At 39.3% G+C, this 27243-nt stretch overlaps 1 protein-coding gene across 3 annotated transcripts in view; it reads left to right on the top strand.

Moving 5' to 3' along the window:
- Positions 1–27243, top strand: part of LOC149198715 (glutamate receptor 3.1-like) — a 127804-nt gene that overhangs the window by 75946 nt on the left and 24615 nt on the right. The window lies entirely within an intron of this gene.

The raw sequence follows: 27243 nt of genomic DNA, 5'->3' as shown, positions 1-27243 counted from the left end.
ATTCTGCTGTAGATTATACAGAATTGTCCATTCTCTTCTAATGCCTTCCTTCACACAAAAATATGTGAAGTCTTTATCAATTTATTCTCCACCATTATTTGAGCGAAGCACCTTGATATTTTACCCTATCGCATTCTCCACAAGAGCCTTAAACTCTTTGAAACTATTGAAGACCTCATCTTTGGTCTTCAAGAGGTAGATCCAGGTTTTTCTGGAATGGTCATCAATAAAGGTGACGAAGTATTCGACACCACTGAGAGCTCTAGTGGACATCAGACCACAAATATCTGAATGTATAAGTCCTAACACACCATTTGTTCTGCTGTCACTTCTTGGGAATTTTTCCTTAGCATACTTCCCAAATACGCATCCTCTGGACACATCATCGTGTTCTGTGCCAAGCTCTGGAACCCCTGTCACTGTTTCCCTGAGCATCTTTAGTGCTCCATGGTGCAGATGTCCCATTCTCCTATGCCATTGGAGAGTGGAGTTGCAACTAGTACAATCTGTTGCTTCGAACTCCAATCTGTCTTACCCTCTTCCAGCTTGAGTGTTTGACAAACATCCCGATGAAGTGGATATCATATCCCTTGTCTTGTAACTGGGATACTGAAATCACGTTCATACCCAATCCTAACACATACAATACATTTGGAGCGCTGGTGCTTTGTCTTGACTCCCTCTGAAAATTGATGGTACCTCTCTCTACTGGAGTACACTTTGTTTTGCTTCCTATCGTAATCTGGAAGTCCATCTACTCCTCTTGGTAGCTAGGGAAATATTCTCTAACCCTTGTCATATGAGTTAATGCTCCACTGTCTATATACTAGACACCGTGTGAAGTTGATCTTGACAAGCAAGCAAATTCGTCCTCGAACTGGAAGACAAACCTGAAGCCTCCTGAATGTCAATTCTGTCCATGGTTGTATTGAAGAATTACTATGTGCTATTCCTCTTTCCATCCGACATTGATTCTGCAACTCCAAACTACTACAAAACCCTCTGCGTCCAAGTAAAGAATCTGCTCAGCGAAAGTCTTATATGTTTTACTATAACTTCTTTCTGGTGTTTCTACTTGCTGCCAGAACTGCTTTCAGGCACTGTGAATTTTTCCTGCCACCTGCAAAGAAAAAATCGAACCCTCGACCCAACAGTTCAAACTGCTAAGCTAGGCTCTGCGCAGATGTGGAAATCGTGCTGCCAAACTCCCTCTGAATCTGGTTGATTTTTGTCTATCACTTCAGAGCTTCTCGCTTGATCATAATTGCTTTGATACCATTTGAAACTTTCATCTATTGCAACAATTGGAAATTATTCTTCTAATTGTTAATTTAATTTAACAATTTATTTGCCCACACAAACAACGAATAATTCTCTACTGAAATTTTCACAAATAAACAACAGAAGAAAATAATGCTGGAAACTGAGAAAATTCTAACACACACACAATAAAAATGATACCGTTATTTTTGGACAATTGTCCCGGGAAAAACCCAACTTGGGAAAACTAGTGCAACAGATGAGGGTTTTATTATTATTCTCCAACAACAAATTTGAGTACAATAATTTAGATGCTCTATTGACGAACTAATCTGAAAAAAGTACTGGCAAAATTATTGTGAGAATTGTCCCTCACTCCACAGCTAATTTTTATCCCCGGAATTGCCTCCCCATCCACATGCAGATTCTTCTACATCAACCTCTGCACAATCCCTCTGGGAATTTCACACTCCCTCTCAGTGCCTCTCCTAGAACTGGAATACTTCCTCTGAAAATGTTGCTGACCTCCTTTGCCACCTGCTACTCACCCTCTGGCTCTATCTTCTTTGCTAAGTCTCTGATACTGAGAAAATCGAATTGCTTGGGCAACTGAGTGTCTGCACTGGTGTATTCTCCATCACCACATCGATCCCTTCTTATATCTTCCTGTTGGGACTCCAATTGCCAACATTAAATCTTAATAAATAGCTCAAATGATTTCTGGATCAATCCGTGTGAGTTTCTAGAGAATTTTCACCTTGACTAAATTAATTCAGATTAATTAACCAGTTTTCCTAAATTTAGATTTAGGAAACATTAAAAAATGGGTTAATAATCTAATTAGGTCATCTCTAGGTGGAATTTCCATAAATGATTTCTACGTTTTGGAGATCTCATTTATTCTAGCCTTCCCACCAAATATCGTGGCTAGAACACATCTGATGCTACAGAAACTAACGTTATTTGCTTGGGCTTAATGGAGTCAAGATATACATAGATTAAGAATTTTCATGAGCGAAGGAGCCCTAATTGATTTTTGCTAGCCTCTCCAAGGGTAACAACTAGGTCAACAAGGATTTATACTTAAAATTTGCCAAAGATATCAAGTTTCGAGTTCTTTCAATCTAAGAGGTGCCTCTAGGAACATTCACCCAATCCCTCAAAAAGCAACACATGCATTAAATCAATTATTTAAGGTCCCAAAAGAATTTCGCATTACATTAACCCATATAAGAATAATGATAACAATACATGCATTTGACAAGTAAAATGACAAGAATAACATTAAAAATTCACTTACATGAGAGAGAGAGAGTATATCCATTCATCCACTTTGCATTAGAAAGAAGCTCCAAAGACAATAGTGAAAATCTAAACATCATAGTGCATCAAGAAACTCCAAAATGTTTATCCCAGCAAAAAGTGCGAAAATCTCTCAAGAGATACTAATCCAATCCAAGTGACGATGAGAGGAATGACTAAGCTTCTCATCAATTTATATCATCTCTAAAGAGTTCGATTTGCCTAATTAGGCCTAATTAAGCCCCAAACAATAAAATAATGTGCAATAATAACATCCCTTAGTGACAAGTCCACCAAGATAGCTTAATAACATAAAAATAAGCCTTTCAAGAGGGCAGAATAATCAACATAATGAGTAGTTGGGCCCATTGAGAAGGTCTGATGAAGTCCAAAATGTGCCATGGTGAAAGAATGGACTCCAAACATAGTGGACAAGGGGTTGGCCCCTTGACATCCAAGCAAATAATATGTGGCGCCCCAAGTGGGTGCGGGGCCAACGAGTATGACATTCTCATGGGTCTCCAAGTGGATCGATAATGCCTGTAAACCATCGGTAAGGGCTAGGATGATAACATACGCCATCCCTTTGTCTCCTGCAGTGAGACACATCCTCATCTGGACACTGGAACATTTGCCAAGTGTATGGTGCAAGTGTGGAGCTGGCTGGGCATGGTGAATCAGGTGCATCACCCTCATCCAAAGGTGGAACACGAGCAATCACTGAATGGTGTGAGGGATCCATGAAGTGTTGTCTTCTATGGTGGAGGCCCATGGCTCTCTACGCTCATCTTACAAGTGTCAATGTGGCCCTCTAGAGGTCTTGGACTCCATATTGTTGATTTGGGGTAGCATCAGATGTGCTATAGGCCTCAAATTTTGCAGGGAGGCTTGGGCACATGCATTCCAAAGAATCCAGAAACCGTTTTGGGAAATTCCACCCAGAGACAATTATATTAAAACAATTAATATTTTTAATGGAGTTCCTAAGTCTAAACTTAGGAAAGTTAAAATATTAATGGGTATTAATCTAATTGTGGGTGTAACTTCTAGAAAAAGACGAAGATCAAGTCAAAATGATCTAAGCCTTTGATTAGTAGTTAATCTAGGCCTTTGGTTGTCCAACAGGAAGATATAAGAAGGGGCTTGAGGGTCATTTGGAAAACACACCAAGAGAGATCAAGAAATCAATTTTTTGAAGTGAAGTTCTCAGGAGGAAAATTCAATTGAGGAGATTTCTTGTAGTTGAGGGGCAGGGATAGCTTCCGGAGAGAGTGGTTTTCTTAGCCGGAGAATCATCAGCAGAGAGAGGCAGAGAGTAATCTAGCAATGGCAGCGTTGAGCTAGAGGGGCTGATGCAAAGCCACGCAGAGGTAGTGCAGAAGCCAAGAGGGAGTCTAAAATTTGGAGAGGAAATTTGAGTTTCAGAGGCCGTGAGCCAGGGTGTGAGACTCGGAGGCATAAATCGAATCTCCTAGGAAGCAAATTGATAAGCCAAAGGATTGACGTTGTCCCTAGAGAGCTTGACGTTGGGCTGACGCAAATACAACGTAGAGGTAGCCAGAAAAGCCGGGGGTAATCAGTCAGGGGTTGGATCAGTCAGGATTTCCAATGATAGTGTGAGGTAACCTCACAATTCTTTCTGCTAGTATTTCTCTCTGTAACTGAATAACACTGTGAGGTATTCAGAAATGTATTCTGAATTTGCTACTGCTTAATAATAATAAACCCTCAGAGCTACTGCATCAGTTTTCCCGCATTGGGTTTTTCTGGGGACATTTGTCAAAGAATAACGGTGTCATGTGTTGTATTTTCTTTCTTGCTTAGTATCTTGTTTCCATATAATAATTAATTAAGTGAAGGTTGCAGTAGTATTTACTTCGATATTTGTCATAGAAAACAATGAATAACTTGTATGGATTAACAAGTAGGAGAAGTAACATCAGTTTGCTGCAGTAGGGACTCCAATGTAGGAATTTTCACATGGTATTAGAGCAGTGCAGGTGAAGCAAGAAGAGAAGAGCCAGTAGATCCAGCGCTAAAGCAGAAGAAGAGAGTTCCAAAAGGCTGCAGGAGGCATCAGTTTGAAACTGCCAGAGAGTTGACGCAGTTCCAAGCTAGGACGCAGATTTTCGAGGCAGTCTCTCTCCGAGTGAGCCGACAAAGAGGACTTCCAGTTCGAATTTTTGTTGGGGCTGAGGGAGCAACGCTGAAGCTTCAGCGTGATCAAGCTGGTGGGACGCAGATTTAGCAGGCCGTTTGCTAGGTTGAAAAACATTAGAAGAGAGAAGAGAGGCACTTTGAGGTAATTTTTCCTCAATAGACTTCCCGCTGAGAAGTCTGTTTTCTCATTGGTTGAGCAGCAACAGTGAGAAGTAGAGAGGAGCCTTTCGACATTTTTGGCAGATATGGCAACCAATGGCTTGAGGGATCACGCTAGGTTGGATGGAGCATCCAACTACGTCATTTGGAAGGCTAGAATGTCTTTCATTCTAGATGAGCATGCCCTCAAGATGTATGTTGATAGTGTGGTAGCTCAACCTGCTAATGCACATCCACTAAAGAAGTACAAGGCTGAGATGCTAAAGGTCAAGAGGATGATCCTGGATGGAGTCAAGGATCACATGGTGTGCCACGTTGCTAGCAGAGCAACTGCTAAGGAGATGTGGGATGCTTTGGCCACGTTGTATCGGGGATCTTCCGAGCAACAGAAGATGTACTTTGAATAGAAGTTGAGATCTGCGCAGATGCAAAAGGGAGAACGTGTGGATCCATTCCTGACAAAGCTGAAAGAGATCCATGATGAGTTGTCGGCTGCGAGGCATACACCTCAGGATTCGGAGTTAGTGAGACTGGCTCTAAATTTTGTTTCGGATGAATGGAAAGTATTTGTCCAAAGTATCTTGGGCGGAGCAGCATTGCCAAATTGGGATGAGATATGGGCAGCTCTAAAACAAGAAGAGCTGAGGAGAGACTTGGTCAAGGTCAAGCTTGAAGAAAGCAGTAGCAGCAGTGGGTTGAAGCCCAAAGTAGAGTAGAATAATGTAGCCCTTGCATCGAAAGAGCAGCAGGGGCAACAAAGAGGAAAGAAAGACGTCTCCAAGGTGAAGTGTTTCAGATGTGGCGAGATGGGCCACTATGCATCCTAGTGCCCCTTGAAGAAAAAGGACAAGGATGAGAAGCATGATCCTAAGGTTGTAGTCGCAAAGATCGATCAGGAGGAGGTCGGCATGACAATCAAGATACCTCCAGGAGGGAGGTGGGATGATTTAGAACTATAGTTTGATAGAGCTATAGGTGGGAAGGATCCTTGAGGAGCCCACCTCATGGATCATCACCTTGCTACGGGAGCTCATGATCAGTAGTAGTGGGATGAAGGAGTTTTTAGTTGGTGCCATGGAGTATTGGAGCGACAGATGTAGTAGTTAGCAGCGCCAGAACTTGAGCAGTGCAGAGCAGAGAGATAGTAGTGTGTGGAGGCACAGTGCAGAGCTTTAGAAGACAACGTGGGACTAGCAGCAGTCAAACTTTCAGCACCGACGTGTATCCACTGGATACTTATCTAGTTTTGGGTGTCTTCAGTTGCTTCTCTCAGCAACTGATTTGTAGTATGGATGCAGTGTTAGCAGTGGCAGTGCTAGCAACATAACAGATGCAACATTTGAGAGGGAGTTATAGTACATATGTAGCATTGGCAGTCGCAGTGTCAAAGGTAGCAATACAGTTGCAGCAACAGCGCAGTAGTTGGTGGACAGCATGTCAGACATCAACAACATAGAGCACGATGCTTTAGAGTCAGAGCAGTATGCAACAACAATATATCGCTGGAGCACATTCCTTGCTTAAGAGGGAGTGTTGATTTGGGGTAACATCGGATGTGCTCTAGGCCTCAAAATTCGCAAGAAGGCTTGGGCACATGCATTCCAAAGAACCCATAAACCGTTTTGGGAAATTCCACTCAGAGACGATTATATTAAAATAATTAATATTTTTAATGGAGTTTCTAAGTCTAAAATTAGAAAAATTAAAATATTAATGGGTATTAATCTAATTGTGGGTGTAACTTCTAGAGAAAGACGGAGATTAAGTCAAAACGATATGAGCCTTTGATTAGGAGTTAATCTAGGCTGTTGGTTGTCCAACAGGAAGATATAAAAAGGGGCTTGAGGGTTGATGAGCCCCAAAAATGGATAATTATATGGGCTCATTCAACCTCCTAATTCGACTTAATCCACCATTCTCATTAGTTTATTGCATGTTTTTGATTATATTTATGCTAATAGAGTGAATTGGGTTAGTCATTATGCAAACAAGTCTAATGGGTGCTTTGTGCAGATTTTTAGTCAATTTTGAGACAAAATCATAGCTTTTAATGAGCACTTGGCAGCCAAATTCGTGGAAGAACAAGGGAGAGGATTTGTAGGAAGGTGTCCCCTTCATTTATGGGCCCTTATCTCGAATTCTCTACCATCAGCTTGGAGTTCAAGGGCCACCAAATCAATTATCACAAGGACAACCGAGCAAGTGCTAGTAAAAGCGCTGTTAACTACAAGTTTTGGCAGCCGAGTTCCTAAAGTTTAGGAGGGCTGTTGGGGTCCTCAATTTGTATAAATAAGAGGGCTTAGGGCCTCATTTCAGTTAGTCACTTTGTAGGCAAAAGTTAGCTAGTTTGTAGTTCCATTTTAGTCATTCTTTTAGTCATTTTTTAGGCAGTAGGTTAGCTCTGCATTTCAGCACATTTTCAAGTTTTCCTTGTGGACAGTTTTTGGAATGTAACTATTCTTTTGATCAATAAAGATGAATCCAGCTTTGCACCAGCTCTAAATCTCTCTTAGGAGGCTGTATCTCTTGGGGTTGGGCCCATCTCAAGTGCCCAGTACCTCCTTTGTTTACCTTTATGTGTTTTTGCTGCATTCTCAAAATAAAATCTGCTATTTAGATTTAAATCTTGTTTTGTTGTTTAGGTTACTTTTGATGATTAAAAAGGATTTTGATGTTCAGATTGAGTTGATAGGTTGTTAACAGGGAAAAGCTTCAAAAAAGGGCCATCAAACACCTCTGATTTCACCTCTCCCTCAGTGGGATTAGGAGCTGGGATGAAGGTGACCTTGCTGCCCACAAAAACACTGACTTTGCTTTGCCATGCAACCACTAGTGTTTGATTTTCATTTGTAGAAGTTGGTTACATGTTCAGATTTTTGCTTGCTTAGTTGCATAAGTTAGTATACATGGTTTCATTGCAGTTCAAACTCCTGTTCATCCTCTTTACTGTCAGCTAGATCGGATTAGGTCAACATAACTAGGTCTTTGATTTTACAAGTCTTCGTTGGTTCAGTTGGAAAAACAACTTGCAGAGCACCTATACCACTTCTCTACCTACCCATACTCCATCAAACCCATCTGCTCCATCCCTCAACTCAGCTTCTTGCCTTACGCTTGCCATTTGCTCACATAACCCTAGTTTTTGTGCATCATTGCTTCAGTCCTCCTTGAACAAATCCAGCCATCTACATCTTTCCTCAACTCCATCCACCAAGTCCTGGACCACCTCCAACCCTTATCCTACCTCCATACCCACTCCTTCATCTTTCTTCCTCCATCCATCCTCCAAAATCCCATTTCTGAACATCCTGTAGAAAATTACAGAACATCCTGTAGAACCCCTGCAGACTTCCTCTAGAGGCTCACGAATGAGGTTTCTTGGTAGCCAAACTCTGTGAAACTCTCTGGAAGGGTGTTAGGGACCCCTTAGGACCTCTCTGAACCTTCCCGACCTCCTCCAAGCATTTCCTTTTGCCAATCCACCTCTGCACAGTCAAAAACAGTTAAAGCACATGCATGATAATTCTGACAACTTATTCAAAAATACAAAAAGATGTTTTCTTCAGATAGTGATAACTTAGACACATGCATTTTAACTTCCTAGAAGTCAATGGCATCTCTTTCAGTAGCTGGCATCCTCTTTTTCGCATCAGTAGGGCTAGCTGGTAAAATTAGGGTTTGCTAGGGTTTGCGTTTCCTTTCAGCTTTTCAGTTTCTTTCTGCAAGTAGATTAGCCTCCTTTGAGTTAGCTTTCATCCATCAGTTAAAAAGCTTCTTCTAAGAGCTCATAGAAGTTGGCTTAAGCTCCTAGCGACTTGTGCCAGTTGATTAAGTGACAGCCGCGACAAGAGCTAGTACTTGTGCATACAGCACCGCCACTTCCAAGTTTGTTACGAACTACCGGGTTGATAAAATTAAAGAAGGGACCCCTAGGAGTTGCAACATTATTGCTGCAATATTGGGGCCCACCAAGGGTCATTTGGAAAACACACCAAGAGAGATCAAAAAATAGATTTTCTGACGTGAGAAGTTCTTAGGAGGAAAATTTGATTGACGAGATTTCTTGCAGTGGAGGGGCAGGGATAGTTTCCGAAGAGAGTGATTTTCTCCACCGGAGAATCATCAACAGAGAGAGGTAGAGAGTAATTCAGCAGTGGCAGCGCTGACCCAGAGGGGCTGACGCAGAAGCCAAGAGGGAGTCTGAAATTTGCAGAGGGAATTCGAGTTTCAGAAGCTAGGAGCAGGGTGTGAGACCGAGAGGACAGAAATTGAATCTATTAGCCAGCAAATCAATCAGCTAGAGGATTGACGTTGTCCCTAGAGACCTTGACGTTGGGCTGACGCAAAGGCAGCATAGAGGCATCTAGAAAAGCTGTGGGTAATCAATCAGGGGTTGGATCAGTCGTGAATTCCAGTGATAGTGTGAGGTAACCTCACAATTCTTTCTACTATTATTTCTCTCTGTAACTGAACAACCCTGTGAGGTATTCAGAGATGTATTCAGAATTTGCTACTGCTTAATAATAATAAACCCTCAGAGTTGTTGCACCGATTTTCCCACATTGGGTTTTTCCGGGGACATTTGTCTAAAAATAACGGTGTCATGTTGGGTATTTCTTTCTTGCTCAGTATCTTGTTTCCGTATAATAATAAATTAAGTGAAGGCTGCAGTAGTATTTACTTCAATATTTGCCTTAGAATAGAGTAAATAACTTGTATGGATTAACAAGTAGGAGATGTAACATTAGTTTGTTGCAGTAGGGATTCCGTGCAGGAATTTCACACGTATAGGGAGAAAAAACCCCAAATGGAGATCCACCTGCAATCTTGCATAAAATCCAATGCGTCCCCTTGTCCTCCAATACAAAAAATCATTAGAATAATTAAGTAAAAGAGCTTACAAATCATGGAATCAATGGGGCACTTCATGGTGGCATGCCCTTCCATAGCTCAATAAGGGCATTAACTGAGGACCCCATTAGGTGTTTTCAGCCTTTAAAGGGGGTGACATGTCCATGGTACATCCATCAGGTGGTAGGTGGCAAGTGATATAGTGATGGAACGAAGTGGGGATCAGGGGAATGCTCCAGGGCACATGTCATTGTACAAGGGTAGCTATAATAAGGGAAGCCCACACTTGGGTATATGAATGCAGGAGGGAGAAAATCGTGGTACATGAGTTACCCTGGCCTTTGTTTTTCCACTCTTCTTCATATCCCTTGTTCCTTTGATTGCTTTTTCTTTATAACTGCTCGGGGCTCCATGGGATGAGAGCATGATGTGTAGGATATAGCAGTAGGTATCCCCTTTGAGGTGGTGTAGTTCATCGCCACCAAGGGTTGGGACAACCATGGGTTACTTAACGTGGAGGGGGCTCATCTAGGGCCCATAGGAACTAGGGTGATGCCCATAGATAAGGGGTAGAGCTCATGCTTGGCTTTTGCTCACGTGCTAAATTTGTATGTCCCGACCATATTTTGCATTTTGTGGTATATTACCTATTGAGAGTGGCCAAATTATGCTTTTTCTTTTATTTTTAGTTGCATCAACCTTTTGGGCATCATTATAGGTTTGGCCCAAGGTGTGGAGAAGGGAAGGGGGAGGCTAACCCTATGTGGACCCTATTAGCACAGTTCTAGGCTAAGTCATGAGTAGGTTTTAAAATTTTTATTTTTAGGATTAGTTTTGTAAATTTAAAAAAAAATTAAAACGCTACTGGAATTTCCAGTAGCGCCCGATTTTCTTGTTCAGACAGTCTCCCCTGTTTTTTGGACAGTATTTTCGTTCCTGTTTTTTTTCCTGTTATTTTTTTAAATTTTCCGATGCTACCGGAATTTCTGGTAGCATCTCCCGTTTTAAAAAAATAAAGTTGAAATGCAACCGTTTTCGATTGTCCACGTGTCATAATGGCGAAATATTCAGTGTTCCACGGGGACGCGTCCCCCAGGGTCGGGTGCGCGCACCCCTCGCACCCCACGCACCCGGGACGGGGAGTCTCTTGGGGGTGCGTTTCCCCACGCACCCTTTTTGGGGAGTCTCGCGGAGATGCAAGGGGGTGCGTTTCCCCAATGTGGGAGTCTAGACTCCCCAAGACTCCCCAAAAAGGGTGCTTTTGGGCGTCCCCCTTCAGTGTGGGAGTCTAGACTCCCCAAAAGGGGTGCACCTGGGCGTCCCCCTTTAAATTTGTCTAATAAGATCTAAAAATTAAAAATTCAAAATAAAAAATTCAAAAATCAAAACCATTAAATTTTTTTTTTTTAACTAAAATTAAAACTAAATAACTAAAACTTAAAAGTCTAAAAAAAAAATTAAAATTAAAACTAAATAACTAAAACTTAAAAGCCTAAACCTTAAAGTTAAAAGCTCATTTCATTTCAACCCAAAGTCATTTCCATTTCACTCTTAACTATTTTTGAGTTTGAACTTTGAAACTTTGAGTTATATAAATTTAGTGTTCAAACTTTGAAAATATACTAGTATGTTTTGCTTTCAATTTAGATTTTAGGATGATGAATGATGAATTTAGTTTTTAAATCAATGTAGATTGTAGAATGATGAACCATTGATTAATGAATGATATCGATCAATGTATTTGAATATTTTATTATTGATTTTTATTTTTGTTTTTCGAATCTCATGGTATGTATGAATAATAATTAATTCAATAATGGGACTTGTCACTTGAGTATGTCATATGAATGATGTATGTATCAAAATGAATGATGAGGATGGATCAATGATTCAAATTTCAATTGTCTATTTAATATTTTTATGCTTTCATTATTGAACAGTGAACAATGAATATGAACTTGAATTTTATATATATATACCTCGACGACTCCCCGCACCCCCGAAATTTCCCTAAAATTTAAGGGTACTCCCACACGTCCCCCTTGTGCATCTCCTCGCACCCGCGTCTCCCCGCCCCGGAGTCTTGGTGGAACATTGGAAATATATAATCCAAATCATGAGATTTCATGATTGGATAGGTCACAAACTTTAAGTCAAGTCAAGTGGTAGTGGTTAATCGATTTGGTTGATCGAATTAGCTAGGTGTCAGTCACAGCCATAGCTAGCCATTACTTACTTCACTGACCTTAAACAAACCCGTGTTTCCAAAGTTAAAACGTGTTTGCAGCGTCAGTCTTAACTATATGTTAAAATTCCGACGACCATTCTTTCTGTTTCGCATAATGCGCTACCGGAATTTCTGGCCAGTCCGAATTAAAGCAAAAAAATTGCTAGATTTGCAAAAAATCTCGTACAACCACTTGTAGCAGATTAGATGGACTCTCCAAAGCAACTCGACTTCATCATTACTATTACATGCTGTCTATTATGACATGAAATCTCATTTAATCATGAAGGATCATATGCATAGGAGATTGAACCAAAACTTTATCTCAAATATTTGAAAATGGAGGAAATTTCACCATTTCGAATTTCTGAAGTGCAGCAAAGGAGACAGTGATTGAGGTGGTTAAGAACACATCCTAGTTTTTCAGGCAGCCTAATTCAAGCTAATTGCAACATCTGTTGGGTAAGCTTCCATACTTTGACACCTATTCTTCATAACAAGCAAGCAGATATCCATGGCATCAAAGTCTAGGAAAGGTGGAAAGCTTAAGAGAATCGAACCTCAAGGAGCTGAACTAGTTGATGCTAATCCAAGTGTTAGAAGACTGTTTATTCAGGTAGGCTGGTATCCACTCTACACTAGGTTAGGAGGCTCACATCAAGGTGTAGCCCAAGAGTTTGCTCAAACTTTCAATGGACAGGAAGCTACCATCTTTGGTTTCAAATTGCAGGTTTCAGAACAGTCAATTGCAGAAGCTTTTAACCTTCCCCAGGAAGGAGAAAAGTGGTTTAAGGGACAACTCATTACAGGAGGAGATCTCAATACTTTTATTAGAGATGAATACAGAGATCCTAACTGGGCCAAAGGAATTCCCAGCAATTATCTTAAGAAGGAATGGGAAGAAACAATCAAACTGGTTAAGATTTTTCTCACTTGTGAGAGAAGGTATACAGTAGTATTTCTTTACCATATGAGGTTTCTTTTTCATTTTGCAGGTATGAGAACTCTTAATTTGCCCTATTTCATATTGAAGAGCCTGACCAAAATGGCAGCTAGAATTCAAGCACACCAGGAAGCATCAGAATACAGCCTGTATCATCAGGAAATTATCAAGGTTATGGTTGAAGAAGAACTGAAAAAGAGAAACCAAACTTGGGAACATTTCTTGTTTTACAGGGCAAGCCAACCTGCACCAAAACCCCAAGAAACTGTTAAATCTTCTTCAACACAGGTTCAGACAGAAAGGACATCAACTACATCAGCGGAAGGAAGTTCCAAAAGAAAGGCAAAGAAGGAAAGTGTAAGCAGAGGTACCAAAAGCAACAAAGAGAAGCCTTTAGCTGCTGAATTTGAAAGGAAAAATAGCAAGGTGAAAGCTCTTTTGCCCATAAAACAAAAAGCATGAAATGGTTCCTCTTGTTAGACCTTTTCCTAAGGTTTACACAAGAACTCGGAGAGGAAAACTTGTAGCTGAAGAGAAATCTAAAGCCCAGATGCTTCTTGAAATTTCGGAAGCACATAAACAACAATAAGAAAATCAGCTTATTGATTCTGATGAGGAATTGTTGAAAGAAGTAGGGTATAAAGTGACCAATAAAAATAAGAAAGAAGAAATAAAACCAATTGCTGGAGCTAGGAAGAGACATACTAGGGAAAGAAACAAATATAGACTGAAATCAAAAGCCCTAAATAATCCTAGTTTACTGACTGAAGTAATAGTCATAGAAGAACAACATGCAGAGTTGCAGACTGAGGATCCTTCAATTGCAGAAATCAGAAGATCTTTGAGGAAGCAAAGAGGTAAAGCTCCCATGGACCAGCCATCAGAGCCTTCCAAAAGAAGAAAGGTCCAAAAAGAAGCAGAAAAGAAAGAGACCATCATCAAAGAAGAAACAACCAGAATCACAAGGTCAAAATCTGCTGCCAGAAATAAAACAAACTTGGATAAGCTTGCAGAGGCTGCAGCTCACATGAAATGAAAGAGTAATTTTCCTTAAAAAATACCTTTTTTCATATTAAGTCAAAGTTTTGAATGTGAAGATTAAAGCTCAGAATATCCAAGCATATACAGGTGTTTCGAAGTATTTTCTGTTAAAATTTTGAAGTGAAAACATTATCCTATCGGAAATTCCGGAAGCGTTTCCAGTTTTTTCGCTATTACAGGTATTACCGGAATTTCCGGTAGCACCTGTTTTAACAGAAATATACAACTGTCAGCAGAAACCTCCGGGCCAGTTTTGGAAAGACAACAACCCATAACAATATGGATAAGGAAGATGATGGATATGAGATAGTTATGAGGTTGTTGAAGGTTGTATTTAATGAAGCCATATGGTCATTTAATAGTCAAGTCCATAAAGAGAAAAATCAGCAGCAAAAGGGGCAGCCAGTCAGTTTTTCCAGCAGCAAAGTGTCATTTTTCCTCTTCTTCTCATCTACACCTGTACTTTTTGTTGCATTTCGATGGGAGATGTTTTTAATATCTAAAAGACACCTATGTAACAAGGAAATAGTGGAACCACCAATTTAGGAGAGTTGGAGTTGGTGCCTCTCTCTCTATATATATCTTTTGTAAATATCATTTCAGTGGGATGTTGGTTCACCTGAAGACTCAACTTAATAAAATAGTTTTTTTTGCACTTCATGCTGGAGGATTTTGTGATTCAAGTTATATCTAATGCGTGGTTTGTCTATTTCTTTGTTTTAATTTTCTGAATTATAAATTTGCAGTAGCTAGTATAGTATGAGTTAAGAGCATCTAATGATGACTTATCTACTATCCAGTTTTCTGTAAATTATAATATATGTTCAAGTAGAACTTGTTAGTGAAGGTTTCACAAAGGGTTTGTGGGATACTTTATACATGTTTTTACTTTCTAGTTGTTGTTTTCCTTGTCAAGCCTGTTTTAATATTTTAAATGATAAATTACAGCAGCTAGTATAGTATGAGTGAGAAATCATTAAGAGGATCTAATGATGACTTATCTACTATCCAGTTTTCTGTAAATCATAATATCAGTTCAAGTAGAAATTGTTAGTGAAGGTTTCACAAAGGATTTGTGAAATACTTTATATGTTTTCTTACTTTCTAACTGTTATTTTCCTTGCCAAGAAACAAAGTTTCTTACAACGCTGTTTATGTAGTTGAAGTGACTGTCTTAAGATACTCAGTTTCTTAGGATATTTATCAGCTACATGTTCTCTTTCCTCTACTCCCCTATATTACTCACTTAACCATGCAATTTATGCTTGCCACAGCTTGCCAAATGCATGAAAGTTAAAGAGGAACACAATCATTTCAAAACTCCTTCAGAAGCCATCCCGCCACTTAAAAAACCCTTTTAAATTTTGAAATGAAAGAATGATGTGTAAGGCTTACTCCTTTTGCAGTCTAGGAGTAACTCCTTGCGCTAACAGACCCAGTGGAAACATGTGGACTTAGATGGAAAATAGATGAATGGGCTAAAATGAGCAGAGGGGTGTGATGTATAGGTGCTGGGAAGTGGGACCACACAACCAAAATCGGGATTTCCCGTGTAGTGCTAACCCTAAAACTAATGGCTAGTAAAAGAGATCCCATAGGACTAGGATACAAGGCTAACCATTGAAATCAGGAATTGGAGACAAGAGTACAAACCTAACCCACTCTTTCCGCTGAATACCCCCATCAATTCATACCCAAAAGTGTCCATGTTAAGTAAGTAAAATTACTCAACTATACCAATGAAAAGCCATACCTTTGAGGTTGGGAGGCCTACCTTCAAACATACGATCATAATAGATGGGGCAAAGGACCGCATGGCTGGCTCAAGTGGCGAAGATAGTGGCACATCAAGCTATCTGTTAGCTGCAAGGTGTTGCCGGTTGCTAGTTGAGGACAATTTAGGAGAAAATTTTCTCTTATGCATACTACCCACATGTAGTGGGTAACAGGTCCCATTTTCTCGTTCCACATTTTTCACTCCCTCCACACATTACAAGCCCTATTTCATCATTTTCCTTCTTTGGGTCCACAAGGCACTAGCACAAACCACCTCCCCTTGTCCACATATCTGGGTCGGGCCAAGGTTGATGCAACTAAAAGAAAGTTAAAATCATATCAAGGCCACAAGCAAGAAACAAAAGAAAAAAATATTATAAAATGCAAAAGATGGTCGGGACATTAACTAGCATGTGAGAAAAAGCCAAACATGAGCTCCACCCCTTATCATGGCCATCACCTTGGTTACTAGGTCCCCATGAGTGCCCCCACATCATTAAGGAACCCATGCACGTCCCAACCCTTGGTGGGCAATGAACTGCTCTCTTTTCTTGGAGTCGCGAGCAGTAAAACAAAGAAAAAATTAAGAAATGGCAGAAGGAAAAATAAAGAGGGTTGAAAAAAAAAGGTTGGTGTAACTTATGTATCCACGAATGCTCCCTCCTACATCTATGTACCCAATATGTGGACATCCCTCATTATTGTTATCCTCGTACCATGGCATTTGGCCTTAAGACCCCTGTGACCCCATCCTTTTCATCATCATTCATATGCCACCGATCAATTGAAGGATGTACCAAGGACCTGTCTTTCCCCTTAGGGGTTGGGAACACCTAATAGGGTTGTTTATTAACCACTCCTACCTAGGGAGTTAACACTATTACAAGATTAAAGCCACAAATTTGGAAGGGAAACCCAATATCAAGTCTCAATGTTCCCTTGAGTAACAAGTTTGGTTCACTTAGATGCATTAACAAATTATTGTACCTGATAGTGATTGGAAGGTGGTTTCGTCACAGGTTGGGCAACTTAATTGTTTCTCAAGTCCACCAGAGGATCATATTGACACCTCTGGGTGAAGCGTTGAGAGCCATGTGACTCCCATCTTGTACAAAGCATGATTTCATGCCATGGGCACCCTCAATAGTCTGCTCATTGCCCCACATTATTAATGACGTGATGCATTTGGACTCCATATGCCCAAAGGACAAGGAATTGGTCCAAGCCTTTGGTGATCAAACTAAATTTTTCTCCATAAATTTCTTCTAAATTTTGGTCCCCTAAATTAGTACGGCTTGGCTAGGGCATAGAGTGAATTGCTTTAGAGAGTGAATTAATGGATTCCAAGAGCATGGACACCACGCCTAGGATCTTATCTCCTAGTCCTCAAAGTTTGGTGAGCATCCCATAGGTTTTCATCCATAAAATCTCTTGCCCTAGGTGTGCCCTAAGAAGGAAACACTAACTTGTATTGCCTTAACTTGGGGACTTCTTTGAGGGTTGTATGAGCTTAATACTTGGCAAAGTAAATCATAAGAAGCCTTTTCTCTTCCTTGCCTTGATCTTAGGAGTATCTTTGTCCACAATAATTCACGAAATCCTAGGTCTTGTGCAAGTCCTTTATAGGTCTCTTAGAGGGAGCGAAGTACCTTTAGAAGCACTATTTCATCACACAAAGGTTCCCTTGAGAGGTCCCACCTCATGACCTAGCACCATAAACCCTAGAAAATCCTTCAAAGGTGATTATTATCTTACTGAGACTCATCCCATCGGTGAAAGTTCATAAAGAGCAGGGGACAGTAGTTGTGGTGATAGTAGCCCATTGTCCCATTGTTAGCATTAAGTCTAGCTCTTTGTCCTATAGGATTTCCCTCCTTAGGGCCTGCTAGATTTTGTGGTAATATGCCCATAAGTAGCATGGCAGATCCTGGCCATACAATGTTGCTCTTGCTGCCTCCAAAATAGAACGATTCCTCAACTCAACAATCCCATTATGCTGTGGGTTGTAAGGAACTGTCCATTCTCTCTTGATTCCTTCTCTGGTGTAGAACTCCTAGAACTCTTTTCCCGTGTACTCACGTCCATGGTCTGACCGAAGAACCTTGACGTTCCTGCCTGTCGCATTCTCCACTAGAGATTTGAACTCTTGAAAGCGACTGAAGATCTCATGCTTGGTCTTCAGGAAGTATATCTAGGTCTTTTGAAGATATCATCAGTAAAAGTAGTGAAGTACTTGTATCCTCTGAGAGACTTCATAGACATCGTCCCACATATATCTGAATGCACTAAGTCAAGAATACTTTGTGATCTAGTGTCACTTCTTGGAAAAGTTGCTTTCGCAAACTTCCTTAGCACATCCCCTGCAAACATTGTCATGCTCTGTGCTCAGCTTCAGAACACCTATCACCATCTCACGAAGCAATCTAAGTGCTCCAGGATGTATATGGCCCATCCTCCTATGCCATAGCTCCCCTTGATCCCTCGGATTGCAGCTGCTAACCAATTGCTTAGGAGTATCCATCTGCAACTTGCACAACCAACCACTCCTAACTCCAATCGCTATAAGTGATTTTCAATCCTTATGCTTCAATAGCACCTGCGCCCTTCTAAAGAGAACATCATACCATTTATCCTGAAGGATAGATACGAAAATCAAGTTCATACACAAGCCTGACACATGCAACACGTCATGAATCAGAATTGGCTTGCCATTATCTATTTGAAACAGAACAATCCCTCTTGCAATTGGATTACACTTGGATTTGTTCCCCATCTAGATTTGAAATCTACTGTTCTCCTCCTTGTAGTTGGATAAGTAATCTCTAACTTGGTCATGTGGAATGACAACCCATTGTCTATATACCAGACTCCCTGTGAGGTTGAGCTAGATATGCAAACTATTAGTGCGAATTCCTGATCCATCATGCTGGAGAGCTCATCTGCACTCATTGAAGTTGTTATCTTCTTCTTGCCCTTCTTCTCGGTCTTCTTTCTCTATGACAATTACTGACACAGTCGCTCAACTCGTGACAACCATAACATTTGACCTTTGATAGGTCCTTCTTCTGATCTTTTGGGTTTGGCCCCTTGTTGGACCCCTTCTTCGCTTTTCCTTTCCCAACTAGGGCCACGTTCTCTTGTTGCTCCTCACTCTTCCGAGACCTACTTTTTCCGCCATTGGCAAGATTGAGTCTCAGCGCCTCTCGGGTGAAATCGCTCCATAATTGATCCCAAACCAGTAATGTGTCTCGACTCTCGTCCATTGATCACTTGGATGAATACATCCCATTGCTTCGTAAAACCATTGAAGGCTATACACACCATCTTGTCATCATCTGCTTTATCTCCCACTGTATCTAACTTGTCCTTCACCAATCTGAGTTCGATGAGGTAACTGGTAACATCTTCACCTTTGTGCATCTTTGTATTCCTCAACTTTTCTCGTAGAAGTAGCTTCCTGTTGGTGTTAGCATCCTTGAATAGTTTCAGAATTGTGTCCCACATTTTCTTTGTTGTATCCAACTCAACAATATGCAGGAACTATATGGTCCTTAACACCATCAAGGATTATCCTCTGTGTTTTGGCATCTTCCTTATGGTATGTTGAACGCTGTATTGGATCCATTGGAATGATTATGACACTGGTCGCATACTCCTTGAGATCATTTTCTTCCAACAAGGAATTTATGGTTTTCTAGATGCCAAAGTTTGAGGCTCCATCCAATCTTCCTTGATCTCTCAAACCTAATGAAGGCATTTTACAAACCCTCAAAAATAAGCAAAACCCAAATAAACTAAAGAATATGAATAGGGTTTTAAACCCTTGGCTTTTCTCTTCGTGTGCCTCTTCTTCCCTCAAATATGCTTTGATAGCATGTGAAATTTTAAATACCATCACAATTACTGGTTATTATTCACCTATCAAATTTGATTATTTGTCTTCTGCAATTTGTATGGGACAAATATTGAATAAAACGCTACAATAACTTCATAGAAAACAAATAAACCACAAGAATTGAGAAAATATTGCACAAATAATGAACACTGATATTTTTGGAAAAATGTCGTTGGGAAAACCCCAGTGTGGGGAAAATTAGTGCAACAGATGAGGGTTTATATTATTAATAATTCTTCAGCAATTGAGAATTACATAGATTTCTTTCCTTCACTGGCAATGCTCTGGCAATATCTTTACTCCACTTATATTGGCCAAATCGAACCTCTACAACAAAATTGGCTCTTGTGCAATTTGCACCTTCTACTAGCAACACACACTGACAAAACTACAAATACGCACAACCTCTCCTAAAACTCCCGTAGCCTCAGGAAGTTCTTTCCGACAATATATTTTCTGCCTCCAGAAACTTGCACCTCCTCCAGAAACTGTCTCCGACAACTGGAAATCGAACTGTTGCCCAATAACTTGCACTGGCTAATGCAACCTTTCTGTAGATTAATTCAACCTCCTTCCTTTTCTCAGAATGATTGGAATCTTCGTGAAAAAATCCTCTAGAAATTCACTCAATTTTCTTGCTGAAACCCCGCTGCTGGTTTCATCCACGCTATCGTTGTGCCCTTGCTATCACTGAAAATTTGTGTCTTTGATCAGTTCTCCAAATGCCCATTGATTTCCTCTTATAATCTCTCGTTGAGAAATCAATGGCCATGATCTAATCTTAATCAATGGGTAAGATCATCTTGACCCTATCACATGAATTTTCTAGAAGTCACTGGGAAATCGATTTAACTCAATTAATCCCGATTTAAGCCATTTCCCCAAGTTAGACTTAGGAAAATAAATACACTAGCTAAAACTAAGGTAATTTTCCTTAGAAACTTTCTTTGGGTATTGGAGAAAATTAATGCACTGTGTTCCTTAGCCGCATGGACACCATCTGAGACTAGAACACCTGTCTAAGCTACATAAAATAACAATTAGACCTAGCGCGGTTTTGGGAAACCATCTAGTTGATTGGTTTTGGGGCTGTACAGATCCGCTTGGAGAGTTCAAACTAGAAATCGTTGGTTCCATACTGGAATTGGCTGTTTCGATATGGAACCAGCCATAAATGCTAAAACTAGCCAGTTACCTATGGAATAGTACAAACAGTGATAGGAACCACTTAAACTCCTTTTTATTTTAAATCAATAGGTGAAATACTAAACCTAACCCTTGCCCACCTCCAAATGCTATTTAAAGAGGTCCCATCTTCCATTTCATTCACACAATTTGTTTGAGCAATTTGGAATTTTTGAGCCAAGTTTCTTGGGCTGATTTGAAAAATTTATTGAGTTGATTGTTGGGTTGAACTTGTTTAGAATTATTACAATGCTTATTTTTGGATTGTAGAGGCCATTTCGAGCCTCTTTGTTGATGTATTTTAGTTTGGATATGGAATTTTTTTAAATGAAACAGGTAGAAATTTGTATTAAAAAATCTGGATAACAAGGCCAAAACCTTTGCATATTCTAATCTTCCTTGCGGTTTTGAGATTGAGTACAGAGGATTAATCCAAACCCTCAAACGAGTTCCCCATGACACGAAAACTTCAGTCCCTTTCAACTAAATATTTTCCAAAAAACCCCCAAAATACAGTTTTCACTATAATTTTATTTTGATATGGTTTGACTTCTTGAAAAACTTTTTCTTTTCTTCCCAACTTGAAACTAACCTGCATTTTCTGCAAATTCCAGAAAATCGTTCTTCAGCAACTACACGATATTATTCTTCAAATCTTCATCATCCCCCTGATTTGCCCAAGAAGATTCCTTTTCAACGAGATTCCTTGTGGTTTCTGGAGGGAATGTGTTTTCCATGAGGGTTTGTTGCTTTTCCACTAACGCCGCATCCGAGGAATCCTTACTGGCGACCAAAGGTTCCACATTGGCAAGCGATTTTCCCTGCTTAGATTCTGTTGTCGTGGTTGTGGTTTCTTTGACTAAATCTACTTCCTTCTTGTCTTTTGGGTCTTTCTTGTCTGGAAGCTCCTCTTCTTTGAATATCGTGTAGTGATCAACTTGTGCACCTTCCCACCATTTGGGTCTTTAGGGTTTTTTCCGGTCTTTGCTATTTTGAAACGCTTGGGGCATTTTCTAGTTACATGCCCTAATTCATAACATGCTCTACATCGAAATGAGATATTCTCATGGTCACGCAGCACGCTGTTGTACCCAAACGTTGTTTGGAGCCATCAAATTAATCTCTGTGGGAAAACCCTTGTTGAAGTCCATCTCCACACAAATGCGAGTATAAGTAGTCTTGAATTTTTATTTTTTTGTTCAAGACAACTACGGTAGAATTTACCTAGCGCATTCCCAATGGAGGAAATGAATATGTGATTATAGAAATGTGAGGGAAGGTTCAGAAGCCTTACCCAAACTGAGGTTGTAGAAATTGATGTCGTTACCAGGGCTGCATGAAAAGGCCAACACTCCTCCAAAACCACGACCCAGTTTCGCAGATAGCTTGCTTGTCCTCAATCTTATCTAAAACCATAGTGAAGAAACCTCATACCATAGGGTAAATATTCAGCTCGTCCATCAAAAGGGGCTTCCATGTCTCAAAGATCCATTTATGCAGATCGGCTAGTCGCGGCCAGTAACCATTAAACCTGAAAACCAAGCCATTCTTTGAAAAATATTTTTCACAGCCGAAAGCTTCTTCATACACAAGAACATAATGGAAGAAATTTCTTGTACCACCGGAAGGCCAGAACCAGACTTCAACATAGAGATGTACGAAACCGAATAAGAGCTAGCTTGACCAACAACCATACCTGCAAAACAAACAAATTTATTCGCCAAATCACAAGGATTCACCATTGAGCGATCTGTAGAAGAGATCTGCAGAAAATCCATGCAAACGGTGCAAAGATTGAGCGGCTAGGGTTGGGTTTCCAAATCTCCTTCCATCTCAAAGAACCATATCTTCGTATAATTAATAAACATATGTATAGATATGGATTTCACTAGGTGCTATTTTGGTTATATGCACCCTCACTGTATACACGAGAAACTTTGCATATTTGTGTATAATGGCACGGATTCACATGGATGCATATATATCTATATATATATATATATATATATACACAAAATTTGAATATTTCGTGTATTTTTATTTGATCTGTTTTGTTTCTGATTTTTGGGGTCAACCACTTTGATGACCAGTCTGCTTATAATAATTGGCATAAAATAATAATATATAGGATGATCGCCTCAACATATGTGCCAATTAGGTGGTTGTTCCATCAAAAATTAAAATAACTCAATCCATGCTCAAATAACCGCTCTCCAATGTGAAACCAAGTCAATCAACCCAAGTGTTCAAGCAAAGAGGCCTCAACATGGTCAAAATGTGGTCAAACTACCTCTATATAATCAAATCAACATGAACATGTGTGCACAAAGGCTGGTGCTTCATCTAGACTAAGGTATATGCTATAATAATGTGAATTAAACAACAACTATACCATCATGAGCTAGGGCACCCCCAGTACGAAGGTGTCTCCACATTGAATGAACCAGCAATCATCTCTAGAACCATGTGAAAGGGGTCTGTTGACCACTACGTGTCAACTACCCATAGCAGTACCCCCCCTTTTCTTCACAAAAGGGATAGCGCTTGATCAACGTGTCCGTGCCATTCGACAGTCATCATCGACTTGATCATGTTATGTTGTAAACCCAGTCTGCATGTGTAAATTATAAATAATCTTAGCAATATTTGAGTCATGTATGTAAATTGCCTAGGTGGACCTAATTTTCTAGTGATAATCTACGTTCCAGAAGGTTTTTTGTCTCACCGATCCATGATCGGCAGAGTTTTCCTTCAGCCTAACCCCAAAGCCGGAATGAATTTTGTCATTAAAATCTTAGGGGAATCCTAGTGCGTTGATCTGCTAGATTATATTTGGTTGCAGAACTGGGTGGTCTATGAGGGTCTATGTCAAATGGGTTTTCCCCCTTGAGATGTAAAATTGTAAAAGTCATGATGTAAAGTGTCTTGAGGGTTAGAAAATGTTTTAATCCCCTCATAAGTCCTAAGTCCTAGGTCCTAGGTGATTTTTCCAAAGGCTAAGTTCGAGGATCCAACAATAAAAAATAAAAGATATAAATAATAATAAAAAAAATTAAAAAATTAAAAAATTAAAAAAATAGATGAAAATAATAATAAAAATTTAAAAAATTAAAAAAAATTAAAAAATAAAAAATATAATAAAATAAAATTTAAAAATAAATAAATAAAAATTTAAAAAAATAAAAAAATAATAATAAGTCAAAATTTTGAGTAAATAAATGCAGAATTTTAATTTTTTAATATATTAAAATGCATTTAAAAATTCGACGGATGAGATTAAAAGAAATCTGATCCTCATCGACGGTCGAGATTAGTTTGACATGGATCACTCGAACTAGCCGTTGGGAATTTTTCCTTTAAATAGGGTGCTAGGGGTCATTTGAGATTAGATTAGATCTGAGAGTCTGGTGCTAAAGAAAGCTCTCTTGTAGTCATTTTTTGTGCAATAAAGAAAGACTTTGGGGTTAAAAATCTTGCTGGTGTTACTCTTCTGGAAATGCTGTAAGATCTTTTATTTTTCTGCATAATTTTATTTTCAGTCATCGATAATAGCTTGATGAAGATTGATTCAGGCACAGGTATCTTGTCTGATCTCTGGGGTTTAAATGATAGTTTAGATTCTGAAATATAATGGCAGGTATCTCCATTTGATTTGGATTTCGCTATTGTTTTCTCCCTCTATGTTAATGGTTGATTTTAAGCTGTGCAGGAAATTTTAGTTTTGAGTTTACTGGGCGTTAGGGAAGTTCTCGGCTGAACCAGCCAACTTCCAAATTGTGTTTTCTGAAAGAGCCCAGCTAGTTTTAATCCCGAGCTTATCATCTGAAATTTTTTATGAATGCATGCAGGGTTTTTTGAAGCATCTCACATTAAGTTTAAAAGTTTGAAAATATTTCTGTGGCATAACGATAAATCTAACTATTTAGAGTCTTTAATCTGTAATTATTTAGCTGATTTTCTGTTAGGGTTTTTTCTTTGTACATTTTATTTCTGGTGATCTGTTTTTGCCATTGCAGGTTGCAGGTACAGATTTTAAAGGTTTTTCAGGGTTTCCATCAGGCAATCTGAAGCAGATTGATTTAAATTTTTTTACAATTTCTGAGGAAATTTCAAGGGTTTTCCGCTGCTGCCTGGAGGGCAAGAACTGGCTTCAGGCTCAATTCTTGCAGGGTTTTTCGAAATTTTTTTTGAGGGTTTGATCAACTACTTGCTATTGTTCAAGGTTTCATTGTGTTGCAGGAACGTTTTGAAATTTTTGAGGCAAATATACGTTTTGTTTTATATATATCTCTACAGCACCAAGCGCTGCCATTCATCCCCTTGAAGCTACAAACACAAGTTGCCATTGCTGGCAGATCCGCGTGTCTCCTGCATCCAACCATCTGCTGCCCATCGTGCCCCCCACACACTCTCAAACTGAATCCTCTGCTCCAGAATTTTGTTCTCTCCCACGCAGTCAGCCCTCAACGCTGCCCTTCATGTGCACCTCACTATTCGAAACGCTATCCCCTCATCGTATTTCCGTCACCTGCAGTCATTATTTTTTTTGTTGCATCGTGGCTCCTTGTTCGATTTCCTTCCACCAATCAACCTGCAAAAAATTAAAACGTCAGCTAGACACATTGCCATAGTCCTGCGCGTTCCTTCCATTCTTCATGCATCACTCATTTCGCGCTGTCTGCCCGTTGATTCTCCTCACGCAGCAGCCGTCCCTCCATCGCATTTGCCATACCCGTTGATCACCTGCAAAAATGCGTCCATAACCTTCCTCGCCAGCGTTCAAACCTGTTCCCTTTGCTGTCAGCGTGCCTTCACTCGCAATAAGCTCATCACCCATTTTCGCTGCCTGTTTCGAACCCGTCTTCCTCCTGCGTGCTGCTCTTGCTGTTCGATCAAACGTTGCCATTGTATCCGTTGCCCCTCATCCAGCCCTGTTGTGCTGCCTTCGTTGCCTACGCAACCTGCAAAACCAACACAACAAAAATTCAAAACATTTCAATTTTCATTTCTTTATTATCAAACATCTGATACGATTAGGGTCTTAAGGGTAAACGTTTTGATTTTAGTTTTTTTTTTGTTGATGTATAGCTCAGATGAGGTATTAGCCTTTATTTTGATTTCATTCGGTTTAGCTGTGAGTTTAGTTTAGTTTAATTTTTATTTTTAATTTAGTTTTGGTTTTTGTTTCAATATCAAAAAAAAAGCCGTGAACCCATTCGATTTTATTCAGTTTAGCTTAGGATTTAGTTATATGCGTTGATGTATTTTATCATAGTCAGGACTTAGGGTTAGTGTTTAGAATTTAAGTTTTAAATTTTTAGCTCTTAGTTTAGTTTAGTATTAATAATTTTTATTTTATTTTTTATAATTTTTAAGTTTTATTTACTCTAACTTTTGTTTAGTTAATTTTTGTTCTATTTAAAAATCAATCAAAAAAATAAATAAATTCAATAAACGTTAAAAAGTTCCTTTTAAATTAAAAAAAAAAAAATAGATTTTAACTTTGTTAGGATTTCAAGCTTTGTTTTGTTTTGACCTTAAAAATTTTATAAAAATAATATATATATATATATATATATATATCATAAAAAGTTGTTTTGTTTGAACTATTTTGTATCGCATTTTTGTCTTAGCGTATTTTTGTCACGTTTTTAAATTTTGGTATATTTCGTTAAGGCTAATAGATTTTTGACGTGGGATTAATGTTTATCATTTTTATGTGGTTAAACATGATTAAATGTTCATTTGAAGATTAGCTATGTGAAAGTGATAACTAGTCAGCATTTAAATTTTATGATCATTTAAAGCATTTAATTTTTCTTGAAGTTTAATTGTTGGATCATCGTTAAGGCGTTGTGCATTTGTTGAATATCTTGCATTGCTTGGGTTATTTGATGATAAATGTTTGTTTTACATGGTTTATACTTTTGCAACATTTAATAAATAATCATCTAATCATTTATTTTATAAGGCACTGGTCTATTAACTTATAAAATCAATTAAGTGCTTTTTTCCCCTTGTGTCTCCCAACCCAATTGGTCCATAGTTGGTCATCCATTGCCCCATAGGGTCTACCCCTCTTAGCCGCAGGAGACAGGCTTAAACAGAGAGATCGGGGATCAGGGTGGCAGCCCCCGGTCTGAGCATTGTCGTGACAATCTGTGCGACAACAGGGTCAATAAGCTAGGCATTCCAATAAAAATGATAAAAATGATATCAATCATAGGAATGTGCCATCATCATGTGAATTAGAACCCAATGTACTAAAGAAATCATCCCCTAAACAGTTTTCTATCACACCATCGTATACATCATGTTGAACCACACTAACCATCCTGGAACCATTTGAAGAAGGATACCTCATACTAAATATATCATCATATCACTGAAACACATCAAGGTAGCACTGGTGCTCTACAAGTCATGCGTCATTGGTCAATCAAT

Source organism: Pinus tabuliformis, chromosome 2_1 (genome assembly GCF_031772625.1).
Source record: "Pinus tabuliformis cultivar Carrire ecotype Pingquan chromosome 2_1, CPIR1, whole genome shotgun sequence".
Taxonomy (NCBI): Eukaryota; Viridiplantae; Streptophyta; class Pinopsida; order Pinales; family Pinaceae; genus Pinus; species Pinus tabuliformis.
This window is presented reverse-complemented; position numbering and strand designations above follow the sequence as displayed.